General features: G+C 35.5%; 1 pseudogene; it reads left to right on the plus strand.

The window, feature by feature from the left end:
• Window positions 1–5,055, plus strand: part of LOC129053435 (gamma-taxilin-like) — a 47,028-nt pseudogene extending 41,973 nt beyond the window's left edge.
• Window positions 5,056–14,138: the final 9,083 nt, after the last annotated feature.

The raw sequence follows: 14,138 nt of genomic DNA on the forward strand, positions 1-14,138 counted from the left end.
GCTTTTCAAATGTAAGAAGACTTGGTAATACCCTAAGTATTATAGTTATATGAAATTCACAGCTATACCACTGTACTTCAGTTTTTATTACAACTGATGGAGTAGAGCTAATAAGTAATTTTACTTTTTGTTTGTTTATTTTGTTTTGTTTTTTGAGACAGTGTCTCACTGTGTCTCCCAGGCTGGAGTGCAGTGATGCAATCTCAGCTCTCTGCAACCTCCGCCTTCTGGGTTTAGGCAATTCCCCTGCCTTAGTCTCCCAAATAACTGGGACACAGGCAATTGCCACCGTGCCCAGCTTATTTTTGTGTTTTTAGTAGAGATGTGGTTTCACCATATTGGCAAGGCTGGTCTCCAACTCCTGACCTCATGATCCACCCGACTTGGCCTCCTGAAGTGTTGGGATTACAGGCGTAAGCCTCCATGCCCAGCCTTACATTTTAACATTTACAGTTAAAGATGATGAAGACAGTGAAGTTTCAGTGCATTTCAGTGGGTTATAAAAATTTCAGGCATATATTCTGCAGTCCAGGGATTGCATATGTGTTTCTGTTGTTTTTCAGTAATTTATCAAACCTAATGTTTAATTATATTAAGTTTTTTGAAAGTTACTATGTTATTTTAAAATCTTTTGGGGTTTTAAATTGCATTTCTGAAACTCTGAATATTTGATCAGTTTTTTCTATAGCTTTTCCTTTATATGGATAAGTTTGAAGAATTCCAGGCTACTATGGCAAAAACCAATGAACTTTTTACGGCCTTCAAGCAGGAAACGGCAAAGGTATTTACATATTTTTAATAGAATATTGTGTAAGAAGTAATTGATGTAAGAGGTTATTTTAAGCATAACTGTGGCCAGGCGTGGTGGCTCACACCTGTAATTCCAGCATTTTGGGAGGCCAAGATAGGAAGATTGCTTGACAAGAGGAGTTCAAGACCAGCCTGGGTACCATATCGCTACAAAACTGGGGAAAAAAAAAAGTGGCCATACGTGGTGGTGTGCAGTTGTAGTCCCAGCTACTTGGGAGGCCAAGGTAGAAGGATTGTTTAAGGCCAGGAGGTCGAGGCTACAGTGATCCATGATCATGTCACTGTACTGCAGCCAAGGTGACAAAGGGAGACCTTGTCTCTGAAAGAAAAACCAAAAAAAAAATTGCTACTTATATGAGTTTATATTAATCTGATAGTATCCTTTTGTTTTTCTTTCACCAGCTTATTCAGGCATTTTTCCCTAAAATTGCCCCAGAATACTAATTATCATGATATTCTGAGACTTTTACTATAATTAAAGAGAATTCTTCCATTAAGGACAGTTTATTTGTAGATGATTTTTGTTTAGTCACCTCTCTTAATTACTCAGTTCTTTCACATAGCCTTATGTAAACTAAAAATTTTATATAAAATTATTTTAAAAATCCAAGCCAAGGAAACTAATAATATGTCTTGGTAGGAATAGCTTTATTTCTGAGGACCTAGCTAAACCTGAAATATATTTACTCTTTGAAATTTAAACTATATATATATATATATATATAGTTTATATATATATATTCACACAATATACAAGATGTATTAATACAAAATTTAATTATCTATATAAACTATATATATTATATATAAACTATATATATGTATTCACACAGTATACAAGATGTATTCTTAATTAATACAAAATTTAAACTGGTTTTTAAAATTAGATGTAGAAAAATGTTCTGGGTTATTCCAATTCAGAATACAGGCTAAAATAGCAATTTTAAAGAGTAGAATTATCTGTCTCCCCAAATAAACAGATAGCACTGCGGTTTGGAGCATGAACTCTGAAACTGAGATCTCTAGCTTGCACTTTGTGACTTCCTTAGGGTGAGTCATTTACCTTGGCATTTCCCTATTTAAATTGAGATTTCTTTAAAATGTGCTGATTGGAAATAGTACAGTAGTTGGGTCTGGGAAATTCATAAGCATTCAATATATGTTAGTCTTGATTATTATTAGATCTTTTTGTGCTATAGATGACCATAGAACAAGTTATTTAACTTTTCCGTGTCTTTCTTTTCTCATGGTTAAAAATAAAAAGAGCAAAAACATCTAATATACTTCAGTCAATGTTTTGTTGTGTTAAATTCTCAAATTACTACCTTCATTACTTTTTAGACTTAGTAATTTGGAGAATTCATTGAGTAACAAATTAGTTATTCCTGCCTATCCTTTCAGCTATGACTCCACTGGAAGCGGAACTGTTAGGCACAGTGAAAGTGTTAGATGGACTGTAGCGTATGCTACATAGTGGGTTTAAAGGTGACTGTAGTTCAGCACCTAACAGATCTTCCAGAGCTCTTCTCATAGGTTTTGTACGAGTTTGACTTGTGATACAGTTTTGTTTGTTAACCAAAGCACAGGATATTTGCTCTATCTTACCTTTATTTTCCTTAACATTGCCTGGCTCATTACCTGTATTTGGAACAAAGCCGATTGAAGGATATACCTAAAGTTTATCCTGAGTTTCCAGGAATTCAGTTCTTGTAGTATAGGTTCTTCCTCCCCTTATTTTTGGACCATTTTGGTCTTTATCAAAATGTGAAATAAAGCAATCTTGTGAATTGAAAGGATAAGTTAAACTAAGGATTCAGAAATGCTAATATCTGTTTCCTGATTACTTACCTAAATTATGCTACCTCTAGTTCTTACACTGATTTGCTTTCAGATTATTGAGCTACTTTGGGGCTGAGAGTACATAAAATAATCTGATGGATTAGTTTAATTTATCATTTCTCCAGAAAACTCTTGGACATTTTTTCATATACTTCAGGAGCAGGAGATCTCAGCTCTACTGTCCACAGCTGAGCTGAGCTACACACCAGTCTTAATTGAGAGAATTCAGCTACCATGTGCTGATTCCCATGAAATTAAGGGCAACAAATTTGTTTTCTTTTAATGTGAAACTTATGCTTTGGTTACTGGTGCTTTTACCATAGGAGATTCTGAGATAAGCTTTACTGACAAAAGACAGATACCGCTTACTCTTATAAAGACAATACAGGTGTCAGCTGGTTGAGAAGAGTGAAGTGATGGAGGAAGGGATGAACATTGTAAAGTGATTTCTGTGGTGGATCAGGGTATGAAACTTAGAATTTAAATTTCTGATTATGTTGCTTCACAGCTGACAAAGCAAATTTAAAAACTGGAAAAAGAAATGGTAATATTGTGTACCAAATGGGAAAATAATAATAAAACACTTCTGCAAATGGCTGAAGAGGTAAGAAGGTTTTACATGACTAAATAATGGGTACTTACTTATTTCAGTACAAAGACTAAGTCATTATTTAGCCTTAATTAAATAACCTCTGGAAGTGTGTCTTTACCTTCAGAATGTGTGCCTAATAACTACAAGTTCTATTTATACACTTTGCTGCAGCGAGTTAGATTTTCTTGCATATGATAAACTTCTTTCCCTCAACATAGTTATTATCTCAGAGTTTCGTTGAAGAAAACTTTATCATATCGAGATTTTGCTTTCCTGTATAGCAAAGTTGAAGTTGCACAAAGTCAGTATTATTAAACTGACTTCCCTGTTCCCCCATAGTTTTTTGCTTTGTTAAATTCTGGCGTTGCCCAGGAATTTGCATTTCTAGGTATTCAAGCAAGGCTGATATTGCTAGTTCAGATACTGTGACTTTGAGAGTCATTTGCTCTATGTTAGAAAAGATAGCTTTACTCAGATTTTCCCCTAAGAGCATGAATTAGTATCTCCATTGCTTTTCTACCTTGATTTATTCATTTCCAAAAGGGAACTAAGTACATTTTACCAAGTTTGCTGTAAATACAGCTGAGATGCATACCATTTGCAGTTACTGAAGTTTTTATTTTGTAAACTTGATTGGACTAATTATAACATTTCATGAGAAAATGTTGGAACATTCTCTTCTCAAAAATGATAGAAAGGAAGAAAAACCCATGTAAAAATAACTTTAATGAACTCTTACTGCTGGCATTTTTTAAACATTTTCTCAAGTTATTTTTATTATACCAATGATAATATTTATAGCAATAATTATCATTTAATGGTAGATATTATAATGTATAATGAATTGATTGTTAGATTTTACAATGAGCATTCTACTCAGTCATCCTATGAGACTTCAGTAATGATATAATATGGCTAAAACAAATTATTTATATTTGGGTAGAAAAACTGCAAGTAGATGAAAATAGCATCTTCCCTTAATAGTTAGATATGATTTTATCTTCTTTATATGTATTTTTAGCTCTTCACTACAGAGCTTATTAGATGATAGAAAAAGCATAATATGGCTTATTTTAATTAAGATAATTAAAATTGACAGTTATCAGTTTGAAATTATTTTTTCAGAAAACATGTGCATTCCCTTGGTGAGTTATTTTATACAAAATAAATTAACAATTATAACATTATCTTTGCTTCTATAGGAAAAGTTTTGCTGGTATTTTTGATTAATAGCCTTGATTTTCTTCACACTTCATAGGTCATACTTAAAGTCAAAAGGTCCATTTTGGTTACTTTAAGGAAAATGACAGATAATTTTTATTGCATTGCGTAACAATAATTTTAAATATTTAACATAGCACCATACAGTGAGGTTTAAGACATGAAAACAAAGCAACTTTTTTTATTATGGCTCAATTTACTCAATTTTGGATATAGTAACCTAATGATATTTAATAAGGTTACATAAATCTTATCTTTTTTTCTTACAGAAAACTATTCGTGATGAAAACTATAAGGTCTTTCAAATAAAATTGGAGTGGTTAGAGAAGCTGTACAAGGCTCTTCAAATAGAAAGGAATGAGCTCAGTGAGAAAGTGGGGGTTCTGAAAGGGCTGGTCTCTGTGAAAGTAGCAGATGTAGATTTAGCAGTGCCTGTGATGCATTCTTGTGCTGACCTGGATTCTTCCAATATGCTGTACACTTCCTGTAAAAGAGCCCCAGGATTCCATCTGGAGGCTGACCCCAAAGGAATGAATGAAGCAAAATGCTATCAAAAGGCCCTCTCCACAGGACCTCCTCTAGGCATTGATTAAGATGAAGTGTTATCATTGTACTGATGGATACATTTTGTGTACATGTTTCTCTTTTAGTTGTAACTATTGATTTTGTAATGAAAATTTCCTCTACTTTTTCTACCATATCTCTATTTTTTGAGAACTACTGGACTGTGTAGTACAGAAAGCTTCTTACTAATTTCCCCAACTATGTTGCACATCAGCTTCATTTTCCCCCTTTATTGGAATGCATGTTTTCATTGCCTTGTCCTTCAAAGTGTACGTTTATGTGTTCATTACCTTAAATTATCTTAATTTGAGACTTTTTTATAATGGTTTCCTAATGTGAAATCAAATACTAATTTAAACTCTGGAGCACATAATATATACATAAAAGAAAATATAAACTGCTTAATATTGTCAAGTCATTTAAATGATAAGTAAAACTCCAATGGATTAAGAAACAAGCATGGCATATTTGATTCAGATCAGTTTTTTGACAATATTTGTATGACTTTCCAAATTGATGTGACTGTAAACCTTGAATTGCTCAAAATTGGCAGAATATATATACATATATATATACATACACACACACATATGTATACACACACACACATATGTATATATACACACATATATGTATATATACACACATATATGTACATATACACACACATATGTACATATACACACACATGTATATATACATATATACACACACATATACACACACACACATATACACACACACACACAGATCATTTAAATGTAAATGATGTTAAGAAAAACCAAAACAGTAGCATATGCAGGCAAGTCATTGGACCAATAGGCTTAATATTTATGAAACTGAAAATTGTTCTGCTTTAGTTTCAGGTTACAATTATGTTTAAAGAAAAAAAAAATCAGTATCTAGATCTCTGCACTTGGCGTGGAAAATTTTGAACTATTTATTCCTTAATTTTTCTTTTATTTCAGTTTCTCATAGAGCTAAATGGTTTTACATAAATTCTCTTGTCAGATAATTTATATAAATATATGTAAATGGTTTTACATATATTCTCTTGTCAGATTTGTGGTCTAATAGAGGTAGAAAATGGAAATTTTCCCAGTACTTAGAAATACGGTACTTAAGAAGAAGTCTAGGATGTGAATTACATACACACTTCCCCTAGTGACTATGATAATCAAGGGGGCAGATAGCAGAGGAAAATAAGTTAACATGAAATTTGACAAATTTTATTACTTTGCCAAAATTAGCAAAACAAAAATACTCACCTTCCCCTGCTCATCCCCCAACTTTTTATAAATATTCAATTCAGCTACAAAACAAAATACTAAACCCACTTCTTTCAGAGGACATGAAGATACCTTATATACCCTAAAGTTAATACCAGCAGTCATATTTTATCAGATCTAAAGCTGGATGTAAGCTCTTAATGTTATACTAAGGCAATTTCTTAGGCTGTGACACTTCTTTATGGTACTTGTTTTTAGTGAAAGGTAAATTTTGGGGAGAAAGCAATGTGAAAAACAGAACTTGGTCTGTTGTTTTTGGCATACTGTTTATGTTAGATACCCTGTGTTACAACACAATATTAAGAAGATTTGCATTGTATTTTGGAATTTGGTTTCCTTTCAGAATTATTCCTCTGGCTAGCAGTGGAAACAACAACAACAAAACCCAAAGGAACCCTTTGCAGAAGATTCCTCTGTAAATGGCCCTGTGGCATGCCCAGTATCTGCAATGTTCTAGAATAGGAGTTGGCAAACCTCTCTGTTTGCTAAGACTGCAGAGTTGAACATGTCCATAAATGTATAGACTCTGACCCTGTTTTTTGGCCCTGTTTCTGGACACTGTAGCTGACCAAGAAAATGTTTAGATGTTGAGATCAATTAAATTGTTTTGTTGTATCATTCTGGAGTTGTAATATGTGTAGTGGCAGGGGATTCCAAGCTGTAGAAAAAACATGAGTCTAGAATGACAGAGTGTGTCATCTTCAAATGTGTATTAGTACATTTCTTGATGATGAGACCAATATTTCTAAGTTAATGGAACTATTTTATTAGACCTGAAAATCACAGTTCAATTCTTGTCTGTTGCAGAATTATCTACCTGTTTCAAACTGTAAATCAAAATAACTGTGAAAAAAGGATTCAGTACTGATAAACACACTGCTTTGTTTTTATTTCACCTCTTTTTTAAGGATATGATTTTATAAGAGGCAGTTCTCTTTTGCTTTACAAGACTTCTGTAGAGTTTGTGGTTTTGTTCTGTTTTGTTTGGTTTTGTTTTTTTACCTAATATTAATCTTATTTTATCTACTCAACTTCGTTCAGGTTAACTAAAGATATAATGGTTAATATAGTAGCCTCTGTGTATTCTTTATAATCAATATCACCTTAACTGTGTAACAGTGAAGTTCAAAAATAACTGTTGGAAAAAAGTTGCTATTTCTGTTGCTATTTCTAAGGTCTTAAAAAACATAGTTAATTGCCCAATTTAAAGATGCATTACCATCTGGTTAGTTGGCAAAAATAACTTCATTCAGTCAGATCTCTGTTAGCATGGCCACTCCGAAACCCCCATTTAAAGTAGGTGATCTACCCCCTTTAAAGTAGGCGACTTTAAGATTTCTGTAGTTTAACTTCTGGCAAGGCTTTTAAGAATCACAGTATCCAAGAATTTTTCTACTATCAGTTAACCTTAGCCTATCCAAATTTACTGGGCACTGAATAGATATAAATAGGAGGTGATACTTGTATAAAGAATTTCAGTGTCTTATTATTTAGTCATGGGTGAGCAAAAGTTAATATAACATTATGTAAACAATTAGATAGCTTTTACTTTCTAGACCAGGGGTTCCCAACCTCGAACTGGTAGTGATCATGGCCTGTTAGGAACCAGGATGCACAGCAGGAGGTGAGCAGCAAGTGGGCAAGTCAAGCTTCATCTTTATTACAGCCATTCACCGTTGCTGGCATTACTGCCTGAACTCCACCTCCTGTGAGATCAACAGCAACGTTAGATTCTCATTGGAGCACTAACCCTATTGTGCCCTATGCATGCAAGCGATCTATCTTGCGTGCTCCTTGTAAGAATCTAATGCCTGATAATCTGTCCCCCCAGATGGGACTGTCTAGTTGCAGGAAAACAAGCTCACAGCACCCACTGATTCTATATTAGGGTGAGTTGTATAATTGTTTTATTATGTATTGCAATGTAGTAATAATAGAAATAAGGTGCCAAATAAATATTATGCATTGAACCATGCCCAAACCATCCTCCTCCCTCCAGCCCCTCAACTGCCCTGTCTGTGGAAAAAATGTCTTCTATGAAACATGTCCCTGGTGCCAGAAAAGTTGGGGACTGCTGTTCTAGACAACCCTGAAGGAAAGCAAGTTGAGGCACTTTTAAAAGAGATCAAGAAGTAATGTAATGGAAAATAGAAATAGAGAGAGCCAAGAATCAGCTTCTATTGAAACAGCCATTAAACAGGCAAAAACATCAACTCTTTTGGAACTCTGGAATCTAATATAAACAGACCGCAGGGTACTACTTAGTTTAGAATGAAGAGACTGCAAAAGTTCTCTAAGGATTGTGGCATTTGACTATCTGCCTATTATCCCATATTGTCTACCTTGGCAATAGTTGTGGAGACAGCAGCCCCCCATTACTGGCTTTAACAATATGAATGAAATAAGCTTACTGGCTTTAACAATGTGAATGAAATAAGAACAAAACTTGAAGTTAATTTTTAAAAAAATAACAAAATTTGTGGGTGTAGTAAAAGGAAACTCAGAGCAATGAATATTTGTAAATACATTATAAGATAAGAAAGATCTTCAATTAATAACATGTTCATACCTTAAGGAAAAAGCAAACTACTAGCTACTAGAGGAAGGAAATCAATATTAGGGTATAGATACGTGAAGCAGATGATGTAAAAATAATAGAATCTGTGAAACCTATGGTTCCTCCTTGGAGAAAGATCAAAGTTGTCAAACCTTTAACTGGACTTCCCGAAAATGAAAGAAGGTGTAAATAAGTAAAATTAGAAATGAAAGCGGGGACATTACTACTCCACAGTAAAAATGGCTGTAAGAAAATACTATGGAGCCAGGTGTGGTGACTCACACCAGTAATCCTAGCACTTTGGTATGCTGAGGCAAGTGGATCACTTGAGTTCAGGAGTTCCAGACCAGCCTGGGTAACATGGCAAATGCCTATCTCTATAAAAAAATACAAAATTAGCCAGTGGTGGTGGATGCCTGTAGTCCCAGCTACCTGGGTGGCTGAGGCAGAAGGATCCCATGAGCCCAGGAGTTGGAGGCTACAGTGAGTCATGATCCTGATGGTGCACTCCAGCCTGGGCAACAGAGGGAGACACTGTCTCAAAACAGAAAATACTGTGAACAATTGTATGCCAACAAATTAGATAATTTAGATGAAATGTATACATTCTTTTTTTATATACTGTAAGTTCTAGGGTACTTGTGCAGAATGTGCAGGTTTGTAACATAGGTATACACATGGCTTGGTGATTTGCTGCACCCATCAACCTATCATCAACATTAGGTATTTCTCCTAATGCTATCCTTCCCCTAGTCCCCCACCCCGCAACAAGCCCTGCTGTGTGATGTTCCCCTCCCTGTGTCCATGTGTTCTCATTGTTCAACTCCCACTTATGAGTGAGAACCCCTTCCCCTTCCCCTTCCCATTCCTTTCCTTCCCTTTTTATCCAAGGTGGAGTCTCACTGTGTCACCAAGCATACAGTGGCATGATCTCAGCTCACTGCAACCTCCACTTGAGTTCAAGCAATTCCTCTGTCTCAGCCTCCCAAGTGGCTGGGACTATAGGCCTGCATCACCATGCCCAGCTAATTTCTGTATTTTTAGTAGAGATAGGGTTTCACCATGTTGGTCAGGATGGTCTCGGTCTCTTGACCACAGATGGTCCACTTGCCTCGGCCTCCCCAATTGCTGGAATTACAGGCATGAGCCACCGTGCCTGGTCTTGGTTTTCTGTTGTCATGTTAGTTTGCTGAGAATGATGATTTCCAGCTTCATCCATGTCCTTACAAAGGACATGAACTCATTCTTTTTCATGGCTGCATAGTATTCCATGGTATATATGTACCACATTTTCTTTATCCAGTCTATCACTGATGGGCATTTGGGTTGGTTCCAAGCATTTGCTATTGTAAATAGGGCTACAATAAACATAAGTGTGCATGTGTCTTTATAGCAGAATGATTTACGATCCTTTGGAAATATATCCAGTAATGGGATTGTTGGGTCAAATGGTATTTCTGCATCTAGATCCTTGAGAAATTGCCAAACTGTCTTCCACAATGGTTGAACTAATTTACACTCCCACCAATGACGTAAAAGCATTTCTATTTTTCTGTGGCCTCGCTGGCATCTGTTGTTTCCTGACTTTTTAATAGTTGCCATTCTAACTGGTGTGAGATGGTATCTCATTGCGTTTTTGATTTGCATTTCTCTAATAGCCAGTGATGATGAGCTTTTTTTCATGTTTTTTGGCTGCATAAATGTCTTCTTTTGAGAAATGTCTGTTCATGTCGTTTGCCCACTTTTTGATGGGGTTGTTTGTTTTTTTTTTAACTGTAAATTTGTTTAAGTTTCTTGTAGATTCTAGATATTAGACTTTTGTCAGATGGGTAGCTTACAAAAGTTTTCTCCCATTCTGTAAATTGCCTGTTCACTCTTATGATAGTTTCTTTCACTGTGCCAAATATCTGTAATTCAGTTAGATTCCATTTGACAATTTTGGCTTTTGTCACCATTGCTTTTGGTGTTTCAGACATGCCCGTGCCTATGTCCTGAATGGTATGTGCCAAATTTTCTTTATCCAGTCTATCACTGATGGGCCCTTGGGTTGGTTCCAAGTATTTGCTATTGTAAACAGTGCCGCAATAAACATACATGTGCATGTGTCTTTATAGTAGCATAATTTATAATCCTTTGGTTATATACCCAGTAATGGGATTGCTGTGTCCAATAGTATTTCTAGTTCTAGATCCTTGAGGAATCACCACACGATCTAGCACAGAAAATTTGGAACAGAGCTGTAAGAAACAGACTGAATCAGTAATCAAAACAGTCACACTTCTGGGCCCTAGGGCTGATGTTTTTAATCTCAGCCTTTTCGGAGGCTGAGGCGGGTAGATCTCTTTATTGTGGGAGGATGAGGCAGCAGTGAGCTGAGATGACAGCACTGCACTCCAGCCTGGATAACAGAGTGAGACCCTTTCTCACAAAAACACACAAAAAAACAAAAAATACTCCTTACACAAACTAATAGCTTTAATAGACCTGATAGCTTCAATGTCCAAAAAATGGAAAAAGAGTGAACACTTCCAACCTCATTCTATAAAACATTACTCTGATAAAAGCAAATAAACTTCATGATCATATAGACTGATACAGAAAAGTCATTTTAAAGTACCATCCTTCCATGACTAAAAACACTCAAAAACTAGAAGTAAGGGAAACATAGGAATTTTCTTAACATGATAAAGGACTTCCTCAAACAAGCCACACTGCAGCCTTGACCTCCTGGGCTCAAAAAATCCTCCTGCCTCAGCCTCTCAGGTAACTGGGACTACATGCATGCACCACAATGACTGGCTCTCATTTTGTTGCCCAGGCTTATCTCAAACTCCTGTAATCAAATGACACTCCTACCTCAGCCTCCCCAAATCCTGGGATTGTAGACATGAGCCACCATGCTTGGCTAAGAGCATTTAGAAAACATAGTTAACATTTAAGTTATTACTAACTGTAGGCATCCTGTGAATTACATGCCTATATGAAAACATCTCATGTACCCCATAAATATATACACCTACCACATAGTAACAAAAAAAATGTAAAAACCACAAAGTACTTCAACAACAGTCTTCCCCTGAGGTTAAGAACAAGAAAAGTCTCTCTCTTTTTTTTTTAGTATTTTACTGATTTTCAAGTTTTTAAAAATTACACAAACACTACATGCTTTTTATAAGAATTACCATTACTGAAATAAGTGAAAAATGTTACTAACAAAATTGATATCATTCTCCTGTCCTCACCCTCTCAGTCCCCAGAGGAGCCTCATGTAAAGGATACAGATTTTTACTTTTTACGAGACATACAAGTATTTTATGAGTATTTTATGAGGCTTATAAGCCATAAGAGTTAGGCCAGAAAAAGACATGACATTACCATATAACACGTATTTGTGTTTTATATACCAGCAATGAAATTTTTCAAAATTGAAAATTTAGAAAATAATTTTAATTACAACGTTTTGAGAGTAACATATACTCAAATTTATTCAAAGAGGTAAATTACTTGGACACAGAAAACTACAAAATAGTGCTGAAAAAAATTAAGTCCTTAAGTAAATAGAAAGATATGCGACACTCATAAAATATGTTATTAAAAGTCTAAAGGCTTTTAATGCAAAAATGGAAAAGCCCATCCTCAGAATTATGTAGAATTGCCCTCAGTAAACGTAAAAGAACAGAAATTATAACAAACTGTCTCTCAGATCACAGTACAATCAAGCTAGAACTCAGGATTAAGAATCTCACTCAAAACCACTCAACTACATGGGAACTGAACAACCTGCTCCTGAATGACTACTGGGTACATAACGAAATGAAGGCAGAAATAAAGATGTTCTTTGAAACCAACGAGAACCAAGACACAACATACCAGAATCTCTGGGATGCATTCAAAGCAGTGTGTAGAGGGAAATTTATAGCACTAAATGCCCACAAGAGAAAGCAGGAAAGATCCAAACTTGACACCCTAACATCACAATTAAAAGAACTAGAAAAGCAAGAGCAAACACATTCAAAAGCTAGCAGAAGGCAAGAAATAACTAAAATCAGAGCAGAACTGAAGGAAATAGAGACACAGAAAACCCTTCAAAAAATTAATGAATCCAGGAGCTGGTTTTTTGAAAGGATCAACAAAATTGATAGACCACTAGCAAGATTAATAAAGAAGAAAAGAGAGAAGAATCAAATAGATGCAATAAAAAATGATAAAGGGAATATCACCACTGATCCCACAGAAATACAAACTACCATCAAAGAATACTACAAACACCTCTACACAAATAAACTAGAAAATCTAGAAGAAATGGATAAATTTCTCGACACATACACTCTGCCAAGACTAAACCAGGAAGAAGTTGAATCTCTGAATAGACCAATAACAGGAGCTGAAATTGTGGCAATAATCAATAGCTTGCCAACCAAAAAAAGTGCAGGACCAGATGGATTCACAGCCGAATTCTACCAGAGGTACAAGGAGGAACTGGTACCATTCCTTCTGAAACTATTCCAATCAATAGAAAAAGAGGGAATCCTCCCTAACTCATTTTATGAGGCCAGCATCATCCTAGTACCAAAGCCAGGCAGAGACACAACCAAAAAAGAGAATTTTAGAACAGTATCTGTGATGAACACTGATGCAAAAATCCTCAATAAAATACTGGCAAACCGAATCCAGCAGCACATCAAAAAGCTTATCCACCATGATCAAGTGGGCTTCATCCCTGGGATGCAAGGCTAGTTCAATATATGCAAATCACTAAATGTAATCTAGCATATAAACAGAACCAAAGACAAAAACAACATGATTATCTCAATAGATGCAGGAAAGGCCTCTGACAAAATTCGACAACACTTCATGCTAAAAACTCTCAATAAATTAGGTATTGATGGGACGTATCTCAAAATAGTAAGAGCTATCTATGACAAACCCACAGCCAATATCATACTGAATGGGCAAAAACTGGAAGCATTCCCTTTGAAAACTGGCACAAGACAGGGATGCCCTCTCTCACCACTCCTATTCAACGTAGTGTTGGAAGTTCTGGTCAGGGCATTTAGGCAGGAGAAGGAAATCAAGGGTATTCAATTAGGAAAAGAGGAAGTCAAATTGTCCCTGTTTGCAGATGACATGATTGTATATCTAGAAAACCCCACTGTCTCAGCCCAAAATCTCCTTAAGCTGATAAGCAACTTCAGCAAAGTCTCAGGATACAAAATCAATGTACAAAAATCACAAGCATTCTTATACAGCAAAAACAGACAAACAG

Source organism: Pongo abelii, chromosome Y, assembly GCF_028885655.2.
Source record: "Pongo abelii isolate AG06213 chromosome Y, NHGRI_mPonAbe1-v2.0_pri, whole genome shotgun sequence".
In the NCBI taxonomy this organism is placed as follows: domain Eukaryota; kingdom Metazoa; phylum Chordata; class Mammalia; order Primates; family Hominidae; genus Pongo; species Pongo abelii.